The sequence below is a fragment of the Arachis ipaensis genome, chromosome B07, assembly GCF_000816755.2.
Source record: "Arachis ipaensis cultivar K30076 chromosome B07, Araip1.1, whole genome shotgun sequence".
NCBI classification, from domain to species: domain Eukaryota; kingdom Viridiplantae; phylum Streptophyta; class Magnoliopsida; order Fabales; family Fabaceae; genus Arachis; species Arachis ipaensis.
The window spans coordinates 31,006,171-31,016,599 of NC_029791.2; the positions used below are offsets into that span (position 1 = coordinate 31,006,171).

At 34.2% G+C, this 10,429-nt stretch overlaps 1 protein-coding gene across 2 annotated transcripts in view; it reads right to left on the reverse strand.

Annotated features, from left to right (window-relative positions):
- LOC107609469 (cytochrome P450 714A1) overlaps positions 1–8,248 on the reverse strand; it is a 46,212-nt gene extending 37,964 nt beyond the window's left edge. For both annotated transcript variants that reach the window (XM_021107585.1, XM_021107584.1), the window contains exon 1: positions 8,234–8,248. The gene's annotated coding sequence lies outside the window, so the exon portion shown is untranslated. The remainder of the gene's footprint in view (positions 1–8,233) is intronic.

Consider the following 10,429-nt stretch of genomic DNA (forward strand, 5'->3'; position numbering starts at 1 on the left):
CAGGGCTTTCCAGCAATATATAATAGTCCATACTTTGGCCAAGAATAGATGACGTAAACTGGCGTTCAACGCCAGCTTTTCTGGCGTCCCTGGCGTCCAGCGCCAGAAAAGGAGCCAAAACAAGAGTTGAACGCCCAAACTGGCACAAAAGCTGGCGTTCAACTCCAAGTACACGTACACGTTCAACACCAGCTTTCTACCCAAATCTGGCGTCCAGCGCCAGAAAAGGAGCCAAAACCAGAGTTGAACGCCCAAACTGGCACAAAAGCTGGCGTTCAACTCCAAGAAGGACCTCTACACGTGCAACACTCAGGCTCAGCCCAAACACACACCAAGTGGGCCCAGAAAGTGGATTTATACATCAATTACTTACTCATGTAAACCCTAGTAGCTAGTTTATTATAAATAGGACCTTTTACTATTGTATTAGGCATCTTTTGATCATCTTAGGATCTTAGGATCATCTTTGAACGCATTATTCTTAGACTTTGGGGGCTGGCCATCTCGGCCATGCCTAGACCTTTCACTTATGTATTTTTAACGGTAGAGTTTCTACACTCCATAGATTAAGGTGTGGAGCTCTGCTGTTCCTCAAAGATTAATGCAAAGTACTGTTGTTTTCTATTCAATTCATCTTATTTCGCTTCTAATATATCCATTCGCACCCAAGAACGTGATGAAGGTGATGATTATGTGTGACGCTCATCACCATTCTCCCCTATGAACACGTGCCTGACAAACACTTCCGTTCTACATGAAATAAGATAGAATGAATATCTCTTAGATCTCCTAACCAGAATCTTCGTGGCGTAAGCTAGAATGATGGCGGCATTCAAGAAAATCTGAAAATTCTAAACCTTGTCTGTGGTATTCCGAGTAGGATTCAATGATTGAATGACTGTGACGAGCTTCAAACTCGCGAGTGCTGGGCGTTAGTGACAGACGCAAAAGGAGGGTGAATCCTATTCCAGCATGATCGAGAACCGACAGATGAATAGCCGTGCCGTGACAGGGTGCGTGAGCATATTATTCACTGAGAGGAGGGGATGTAGCCACTGACAACGGTGATGCCCTTGCATAAAGCCAGCCATGGAAAGGAGTAAGACTGATTGGATGAAGATAGCAGGAAAGCAGAGGTTCAGAGGAACGAAAGCATCTCCATTCGCTTATTTGAAATTCTCACCAATGAATTACATAAGTATTTCTATCCCTATTTTATTATATTAAATTTGAAAACACCATTATCCATTTATATCTGCCTAACTGAGATCTGCAAGGTGACCATAGCTTGCTTCATACCAACAATCTCCGTGGGATTCGACCCTTACTCACGTAAGGTATTACTTGGACGACCCAGTGCACTTGCTGGTTAGTTGTATCGAAGTTGTGAACCATGGTATTGGCACCATGTTCTTGGCGCCACTTCCAGGGAAAGAAAGAGCCATGAATTTTACATAATTAAAGTGTAATCACGATTACGCATACCAAGTTGCTCACGTTGCCAGGGATTGTTCGAGCCTGGACATCACAATTTCGTGCACCAGTGATCCCACTGATCGTCGTTCTACTACTGGTTACTGTTTGTTTCTTGGCAACGCTCTCATTTCTTGGCGTGCTAAGAAGCAAACGTTCACTGCTCGCTCAAGCACAGAAGCTGAGTACCGTGCCCTCGCTGACACCACTGCTGAAGTTGTCTCGGTTCGTTGGCTTCTCGAAGATTTGGGTGCTCCTCAGTCGTCCCCTACTGATGTTTTTTGTGATAACTGCAGTGCTATTCAGATTGCCCATAATGATGTATTTCATGAACGCACCAAACACATTGAGCTTGATTGTCACTTTGTTCGGCAACGTATCCTTATTGATGCTATTCGTCTCATTGCTGTTGGAACACTAGATCAGACTGCTGATATCTTCACGAAAGCTCATCACCCGACTCGTTTCCGGACTTTGTTATCCAAACTCAAGTTGGTATCCTTAGCTCCCACTTGAGTTTGAGGGGGATGTTAGAGACTCATTAGCATCAATTTAGATCAATTAGTATCGTCTATTTTTATATAGTATATATGTATATTAATTATAGGATTCTATGCCTTTATTACTCTGATTCATTTAGCACCTATAAATACCTCTTGTATATTGTACCTTTGATCAGATTCAATAATACACTTTTCATATTTCTCTCCTAGTCTCTTATTTCTAACAGTTAGATTTGTCAAGTGGAGTTAATCTTTCATGGTTACAAGTCTTGTTTAAATTAATCATAGTCAATTTTGTCAGCGCTTAAATTTTTTATGGTCGAAAACGGTTATTTACTCAAAATTAAAAGATAAACTACTAAAAATAAACTCAAATAATTTTAAAATATGCTAAAAATATTTAGTCAAGATTTGTTTTATTAACTAAAAAGTGTAATATGATTCACTTGATAATGTTAGATACTTGTCACGTAGGCTCTATTTGATTATAAGAATAAAATAAGACAAGATATTAAGAATAAGACATAAAAAATAGAAATATAAAAATTAATTTTCTTGTATTTTATTTGGTAATAAATTAAAACAAATTATAAAAGTCTAATTTATTTTTTTTATTCAAAAAATTTGAAAAAAAATATAATAATAAAAAATTAATAAAAATAATGAAAAAAATAAAAATAAATTTTGTCTTTTGTTAATATTTTTATATCTTTCTTATTAAGATAGATACAAAATATATCAATTCAGTATCTTTGGATAATATCTCTGTCCATATCTTATTTTTCAAATATGGGTGTCTCTATCTTAGTGTCACGTGCCTGTAAACAAATACAGCCATAAAAAATTTCATTTTGTCATATCACTTTTATTTTTGTTAACATAAAACCTCTCAGTTTAAAGATATATATTTTTTGTTATGTTTTTAAACAATTTGAAGATATTTTTGTTGATAAATATTACACTAATTTTATGTTTCGTCAGTTAAAAAAATTGAACAAAACAAAAAATATAGTTCCAATTTTAATATCTAGAAGTAAAATCTATTTCTCTTGTAAATATTAATTTTACGTGCATCAAAATTTATGCTTATTTAACAAAAAAAGATAATCAAAATATGCAGAAATCATAAACATGCAAATAAATGAAAACTAAATTGATTGTAAAACATTAAAATACATTTTGCAAAATTCTAAAGTGTTAGCAATTACAACGATCCTTCACAAAAGTTCAAAGAATTTATCGACAAATGAAAAGTGAAAGTAACAAGACATAGAAAATAAACTAGACTTTGCAACGGAAGTAAATTGTGAAAATGTAAATGATAAGAAGCAAAAAATGAAAAAAAAAAAAATCTACGGAATTTGACTGGAGACCGACTCAAAGTCCATGGAATGTGTGTGTCCAGTGGGTGAGTGTTTTCTTGAAGAGAATTTTCGATCCCATCGATTTCACTTGACATTCATATTTACAAACATTCCTGGCTCGACATATCCTGGTTCGACATCCTTGAGTCATGACTTCGACAAGAGCACTTCGACACCTTTGTGAAGTGACGAAGTCATAGTATTGCCTGTTAGAAAGTAGAGAGGGAATAATAGAAAAAATGTTTGTAAGTATTTTAGTTGTGTAGAATGATATAATATAAAATAATATTTATAAGTGATAAGAGAATCGAAATAATAAAGACGTAATATTTTATAATAAATATTCAGATATGCTAAATAATGCTAATTGATCCTAATTATATTCTAACATTCCCCTCAAACTCAAGTGACAACTTGAGTTTGAAACTTATTTGAAACAACGAAATAAAAAAATGCATAAATTGGTAGAACGGGTGCAGAGTGCAGACGGAACTGCTTGAAGAAAGCATAGACAGAACTGTCAGAAGGAAGCGCAGATGGAGGAAATGCAGAACTGTCAGAAAAAAGTGCAGACGAAATTGCTGGAAGGGAACGCAGACAGAACTGCCAGAAGAAAACACAGACGGAACTGGCACAAGAGTGGCGAACTGCCGAAAAACTGCTGAAAAGATGGTGAACTGCCGGAAAACTGTTGAAAAGTGACAAAGTGCGAAGAAATAACAAACTATCAAAAGGTGACAAAAAAAACATATAGTTTCTCCATGAGAATAAGTAAGCAGTGGATGAGCTAATTGGTGAGGTCAGAAAAACATCAAAGCATTGACAAAAGAGAAAGAAGAAAAATATGAAAAGTATGGTGATTTCACCAAATGAAAATCAACTTATCCTCCTCAAGAAGGATACCATGGCTCTGATACCATATTAGAAAGGGGAAAGGGAGCAATAGAAAAATTTTTTGTGAGTATTCAAGTTGATGTGTAGAATGATACAATATAAAAAGGGATTTATAAGTACTAAAAGAATCGAAATAATAAAGACGTAATATCTTATAATAAATATTCAGATATGTTAAATAATGCTAATTGATCTAATTGATCCTAATTATACTCTAACATTCCTTCTCAAACTCAAGTGACAACTTGAGTTTGAAACTTATTTGAAACAACGAAATAAAAAAATGCATAAATTGGTAGAACGGGTGCAGAGTGCAGACGGAACTGCTTGAAGAAAGCATAGACAGAACTGTCAGAAGGAAGCGCAGATGGAGGAAATGCAGAACTGTCAGAAAAAAGTGCAGACGAAATTGCTGGAAGGGAACGCAGACAGAACTGCCAGAAGAAAACACAGACGGAACTGGCACAAGAGTGGCGAACTGCCGAAAAACTGCTGAAAAGATGGTGAACTGCCGGAAAACTGTTGAAAAGTGACAAAGTGCGAAGAAATAACAAACTATCAAAAGGTGACAAAAAAAACATATAGTTTCTCCATGAGAATAAGTAAGCAGTGGATGAGCTAATTGGTGAGGTCAGAAAAACATCAAAGCATTGACAAAAGAGAAAGAAGAAAAATATGAAAAGTATGGTGATTTCACCAAATGAAAATCAACTTATCCTCCTCAAGAAGGATACCATGGCTCTGATACCATATTAGAAAGGGGAAAGGGAGCAATAGAAAAATTTTTTGTGAGTATTCAAGTTGATGTGTAGAATGATACAATATAAAAAGGGATTTATAAGTACTAAAATAATCGAAATAATAAAGACGTAATATCTTATAATAAATATTTAAATATGTTAAATAATACTAATTGATCCTAATTATACTCTAACATTCCTTCTCAAACTCAAGTGACAACTTGAGTTTGAAACTTATTTGAAACAACGAAATAAAAAAATGCATAAATTGGTAGAACGGGTGCAGAGTGCAGACGGAACTGCTTGAAGAAAGCATAGACAGAACTGTCAGAAGGAAGCGCAGATGGAGGAAATGCAGAACTGTCAGAAAAAAGTGCAGACGAAATTGCTGGAAGGGAACGCAGACAGAACTGCCAGAAGAAAACACAGACGGAACTGGCACAAGAGTGGCGAACTGCCGAAAAACTGCTGAAAAGATGGTGAACTGCCGGAAAACTGTTGAAAAGTGACAAAGTGCGAAGAAATAACAAACTATCAAAAGGTGACAAAAAAAACATATAGTTTCTCCATGAGAATAAGTAAGCAGTGGATGAGCTAATTGGTGAGGTCAGAAAAACATCAAAGCATTGACAAAAGAGAAAGAAGAAAAATATGAAAAGTATGGTGATTTCACCAAATGAAAATCAACTTATCCTCCTCAAGAAGGATACCATGGCTCTGATACCATATTAGAAAGGGGAAAGGGAGCAATAGAAAAATTTTTTGTGAGTATTCAAGTTGATGTGTAGAATGATACAATATAAAAAGGGATTTATAAGTACTAAAAGAATCGAAATAATAAAGACGTAATATCTTATAATAAATATTCAGATATGTTAAATAATGCTAATTGATCTAATTGATCCTAATTATACTCTAACATTGACCATGTAACGATAACAAAATTTAGAAGTATTTTGTTGACAACAAAATAATTTTGGTGTATTTTTTGTGATTTATCCAAAATTTAAAAATTGAAACTCCAAATTTTATATATATGACCCAATCGAATTTGGATCTTTTCAAATGAAGAAATTGGCAAAGTAGTAAAGTAAAAAATTAATTACCGATAATTTTGTAACTTTTATAAAATATGTACTTCACTATTTTAATTTAAGAGTAATTAACTATTTACTTTACTATTTTACCAACTTTCTTACCTTAAAAGATTTTGATCCAACCCAATCTGGTTACATTAAATCCAAAATTTTAAAATATGAATTAGAAATTTGGTTGTTTTAATTAAAATATATATAAATACGAAAATGTTTGATAACAAAAGAAAATCAGCTAAAAATAGCTATAACTTGTCTTATTTAACATTTATTAATTGTTACGACAATTAATTAATGCTAAATAAAACAAGTTCTGACTGTTGTTTTTTTGTCTACCTAACATTATCCATATAAATAATTATAATTGTTAATGTAATCTATGATGTCGTTGTTGGAATAATTTTTTTCTCTATTGTATAACGATGAGAACTAACCTGTAAATCTATAATTATTTACTGATTTGCTTATAAAGTACTAGTAAATTGGTCCATTACGGGGGTAATTAAAGGACTAGGTATTCCAAATTTTGGCCTAATAATAATAAAGGTTGTAATAGAGACTCCAGAGCAATGAATACTTTGAAGCTATATTTTGTTGGAAAATAAAATTATAGAGTTCGAATAAACTTTTATTTTATTTGAAAATTATATTTATCTTCATTTTAATTTAACTTGCTTATGTATGTTATCTTAATTTTTTTTGTAAGTCTGAAATTTCAAGATATATATAACTTAGATTTGATTTTTCTTTTATCTAAATCCAGTATAATTATAACCCAAAAGTAACGAGGTTTTATCAGGTTTAGATTCTAGCCAATAAATATTTAAAATTAGATTCTAGCCAGAACAAACATGATGTCACTTGAACCATAAACAATCCTATTAGATTTTGCCCAACCCCGTAAAAAAACATATGTTGGTAAACAATGTTGCATTAATTTATTTAGAAATTAATTATTTCAATAGAGTAATTAAACTCTTAGATTTAATTATTTTATTAATCTGGTTGAGTTTAGGGAATTAAATTATGATTAAGATGATGATTAAACATTATTAGATTATTGTCAAAATTGTTTGTGTGATTTATTTGGTTTAATGTGCAGAAAAATAAGTTAAACAACAATGGACCAAGAAGCTTGAGATGCAGTTCAAATCCCATATGGCCCATGCATACACACAACATGTATTACACATTGATCATTCATTCAGCAAGCCCATTCTATTACTCCAAGTCTTGATATAAAATGAAAAACGGTTGAATCAAGAAAAATGAAACAAGCCACATGTTATGTGTAGAAAATAAAAGTTGGCCCAATTAAGCAAGCCCGTCTTGGTCCATAATCAGATTCAGCTATTACACCAAATTGATCCAAAACTAGTGGCTGATGAAAGAAAAATAAAAAAGGCCAAATAAATGGAATCAAGCCCAATCAGCAAAGTAGCCCAAGAACCAAATGTGATGAATTAAAGAAAGAAAGTCCAAGGATTTCAAGGCATGCTTCGGTTACTTCATGACTTGAGAACTAGAAGTAAAAATTCAATTGAGTTTAATTTCATTAAAAGTATGCTTCAGTTACTACACCCTTTGGTAACTGCAATTCCAAATTCAATTGAGTTTAATTTACATTGAAAGCTTCACACATTACTTTATGTCTTGGGTAATGAAAGTGAGAATTTATTTTGGTTTAATTTCATTTAATGCTTCCATCAAAAGTTTCTTTCTTCTCTCTTCTCCCTCCTCTCTCCTTCGGTCACGTCTATCATCAGAAAAGAAGATAGAAGAAAAAATGAAGCCTCAGAGAAAAGACTATGAAGAAAGGCTCAGAAAGATATTTTTTACAGAAGGAAAAATTTGAAGAAAGGCTTCAAGATTTTGTTGTCAAGAAAAGGAAAAGATTGGCCTCGACCAGGAAGTAGATCTACCTTGGTACAAAGTTTATTTCTGTTTTTGTTCCACCAAGAAGAAGATAGCCTCTGAGTCTCAACTTGGAAGAAGCACAAATGGAAAGTTTGAAGTTAGCCTGGGTCAGACGCTCATCAACGATCAGAATCAAGACTTGGAGTCAAAGCAAAGTTCAACGGATTAGATTCAAGATGCATGAAGAAAAAGGTTGAAAGAGAATATTGAAGGTATAATTGCATGTTTGATTTAGTCACTACTTCTACCCTTTCTCTCTCTCTCTCCTCTGTCACGCCGCTACTGCATTTGTATTGGGAGAAGAGAACCAGCATGTGTTGAAGAAGGTTTCAAGCCCCATAAGCTTCACTCCTCTATAATAGGGGTGAACAGTCAAGGATTGAAGCAAAGAGTGAGAGCACACGTTTGGGTTCCTATAGCTCTTTGAGCTGTTTATTCTTCTCCTTCATGGCTTTCATTGAATACTACTTTTTCTCAGTTTATTCTGTCTGTGTTTTATTGGTAAAAGGCAAAATGTGAGGTTTTGTAAGAAAAAACCAATGAGTGAAAAAGGCAGAGAGTTAAAGAAAAAGCCATAGTTATCTTAGAAATTCTTTGTATGTATTTCTGTTTTGTTGTCATGATCTTGAGGGGATTCTCTTGCAAGTTGGGTTAGCACTTTGCGGTTGAAAGCTAGGTTTGAGTCCTAGTCAAGTTAGAATCTAGACTTGTTCCCTTACAAGTTAGGTGAGCACTTTGCTGTTGAAAACTAGGGTGAGTCCTAGTCAAGTTCAGGTTGGATTAGAATCTGGACTTGTCCCAGATAGGATTGGGTAGATCCTAGGGAGAATTGGTGAATGTAATTCTGTTGAAAGATAGTGAAATTCTGTCACTATTGTGATGGAGATTGGATGTAGGCTGCATTGCACTTAGCAGCTGAACCAGGATATATCTTGGTGTGATTCTCTCTTCTCTGCTTCGTTTTTGCTTCTGGCACTCAGGAGACAAAATAAAAAACGTCTCTCAATCTATTACGAGACAAAATGAAAATGTCTCTCAACTTCTTATGATACAAAAGTAAAAATATCTCCTGAAGTTTCTTTACAAGGGCAAAAGTAATATTCTGCAAAAGGGTAGCTAAGATTCAACCCCCCTTCTCTTAGCCACTGATTACCATCAATTGGTATCAGAGCTTAGTCTCAAAGAGATCAAGCTTCACATCTTGGAGGAAAGATCCTAATGGCAAACTACATGGGTTCCAATACAGTGGCTTATATTCTAATAGAAGGATAGTCCAACAACAGACCTACATTCTTCAACCAAAAAAAAAAAGGGAACTACAACTATGTGAAAGAAAGAAAGAAGATCTTTATTCAGTCATTTGATTACAACCTATGGAAGATAATCATAAATGATCCTCAAGTCCCTACAAAGGCTGGCGCTGGTAGTTTTGTCTCTCCCAAAGCCGAAGTAGAATGGAATGAAGATGCACTACAAGAAGTTATGCAAGCATGCGTGACAATAGAGTGGCTATTGGTAGTGTTCCATATTACGGAAAAATTATAGACATAATTGAATTGAATTACAGCTGTTCCTTCACAATGGTATTATTCAAATGTGTTTGGGCTGATACCACTACCAGTAGAGGCATCAAACAAGACCATTTGGGGCTTACCAGCGTTAATTTCTCTCGTCCAATACACACTGGTAATCGTGAAGAAGATGAACCGTACATATTGGCATCAGAAGCTCAGCTTGTATACTATGTGGAGGATGAAGTAGCTAAGGAATGGAGTGTTGTAGTTCATGTGAAACCAAGGATTTGTATGACATGGGAGAAGAGAATGAAGAAGCTGAAGTTGGTTTTTCTCCACAGCCAGGGTTGAACATGTCAGCGGAAGGTGACATTGGAGATTTACTGTTGACAAGGGAGGAAGATATAGAAGACCTCATAGAAAATGCCTCAGAGAATTTTGATGATGTCGCGTAATGCTTTGTATGAAGCATTTTAATGTAATTCAAAAATGATCTTTCTGTCATAAACTAAGTTAAATAAACTCAGCGTTGTACGTTGTTTTCTTTGGTTACTTTATACTTGTGTAGTTTTTTTTTTGCAGTTAAATATTTGTGTTATTGTGAATTCTCATGAGTAAAAGCAAACTTTTTGGTTCTTTCAACGATTTTAATACGAAAAAGTTAGTTTACGTTAAATCTTTATTCCTTCTACAGTTGTTGTTTTTCTTAGGGTTGCATTTTTTATAATCTTGCTATGTATTGCGCAATATAATTTCACTAGTGATACGTTTTGAAAACAATAGTGAACATAACATGACGGTGGAACAGGATCGATGAAAAATGAGGACTTTTCGTCATCCTCTGCAAGAACAACAATTGCTACAGAGCTTCTGTTTAAGAAAATTGCCCAAACTACAAACAAGGGTGATGGTAATTGTTGAAAAGTTGTG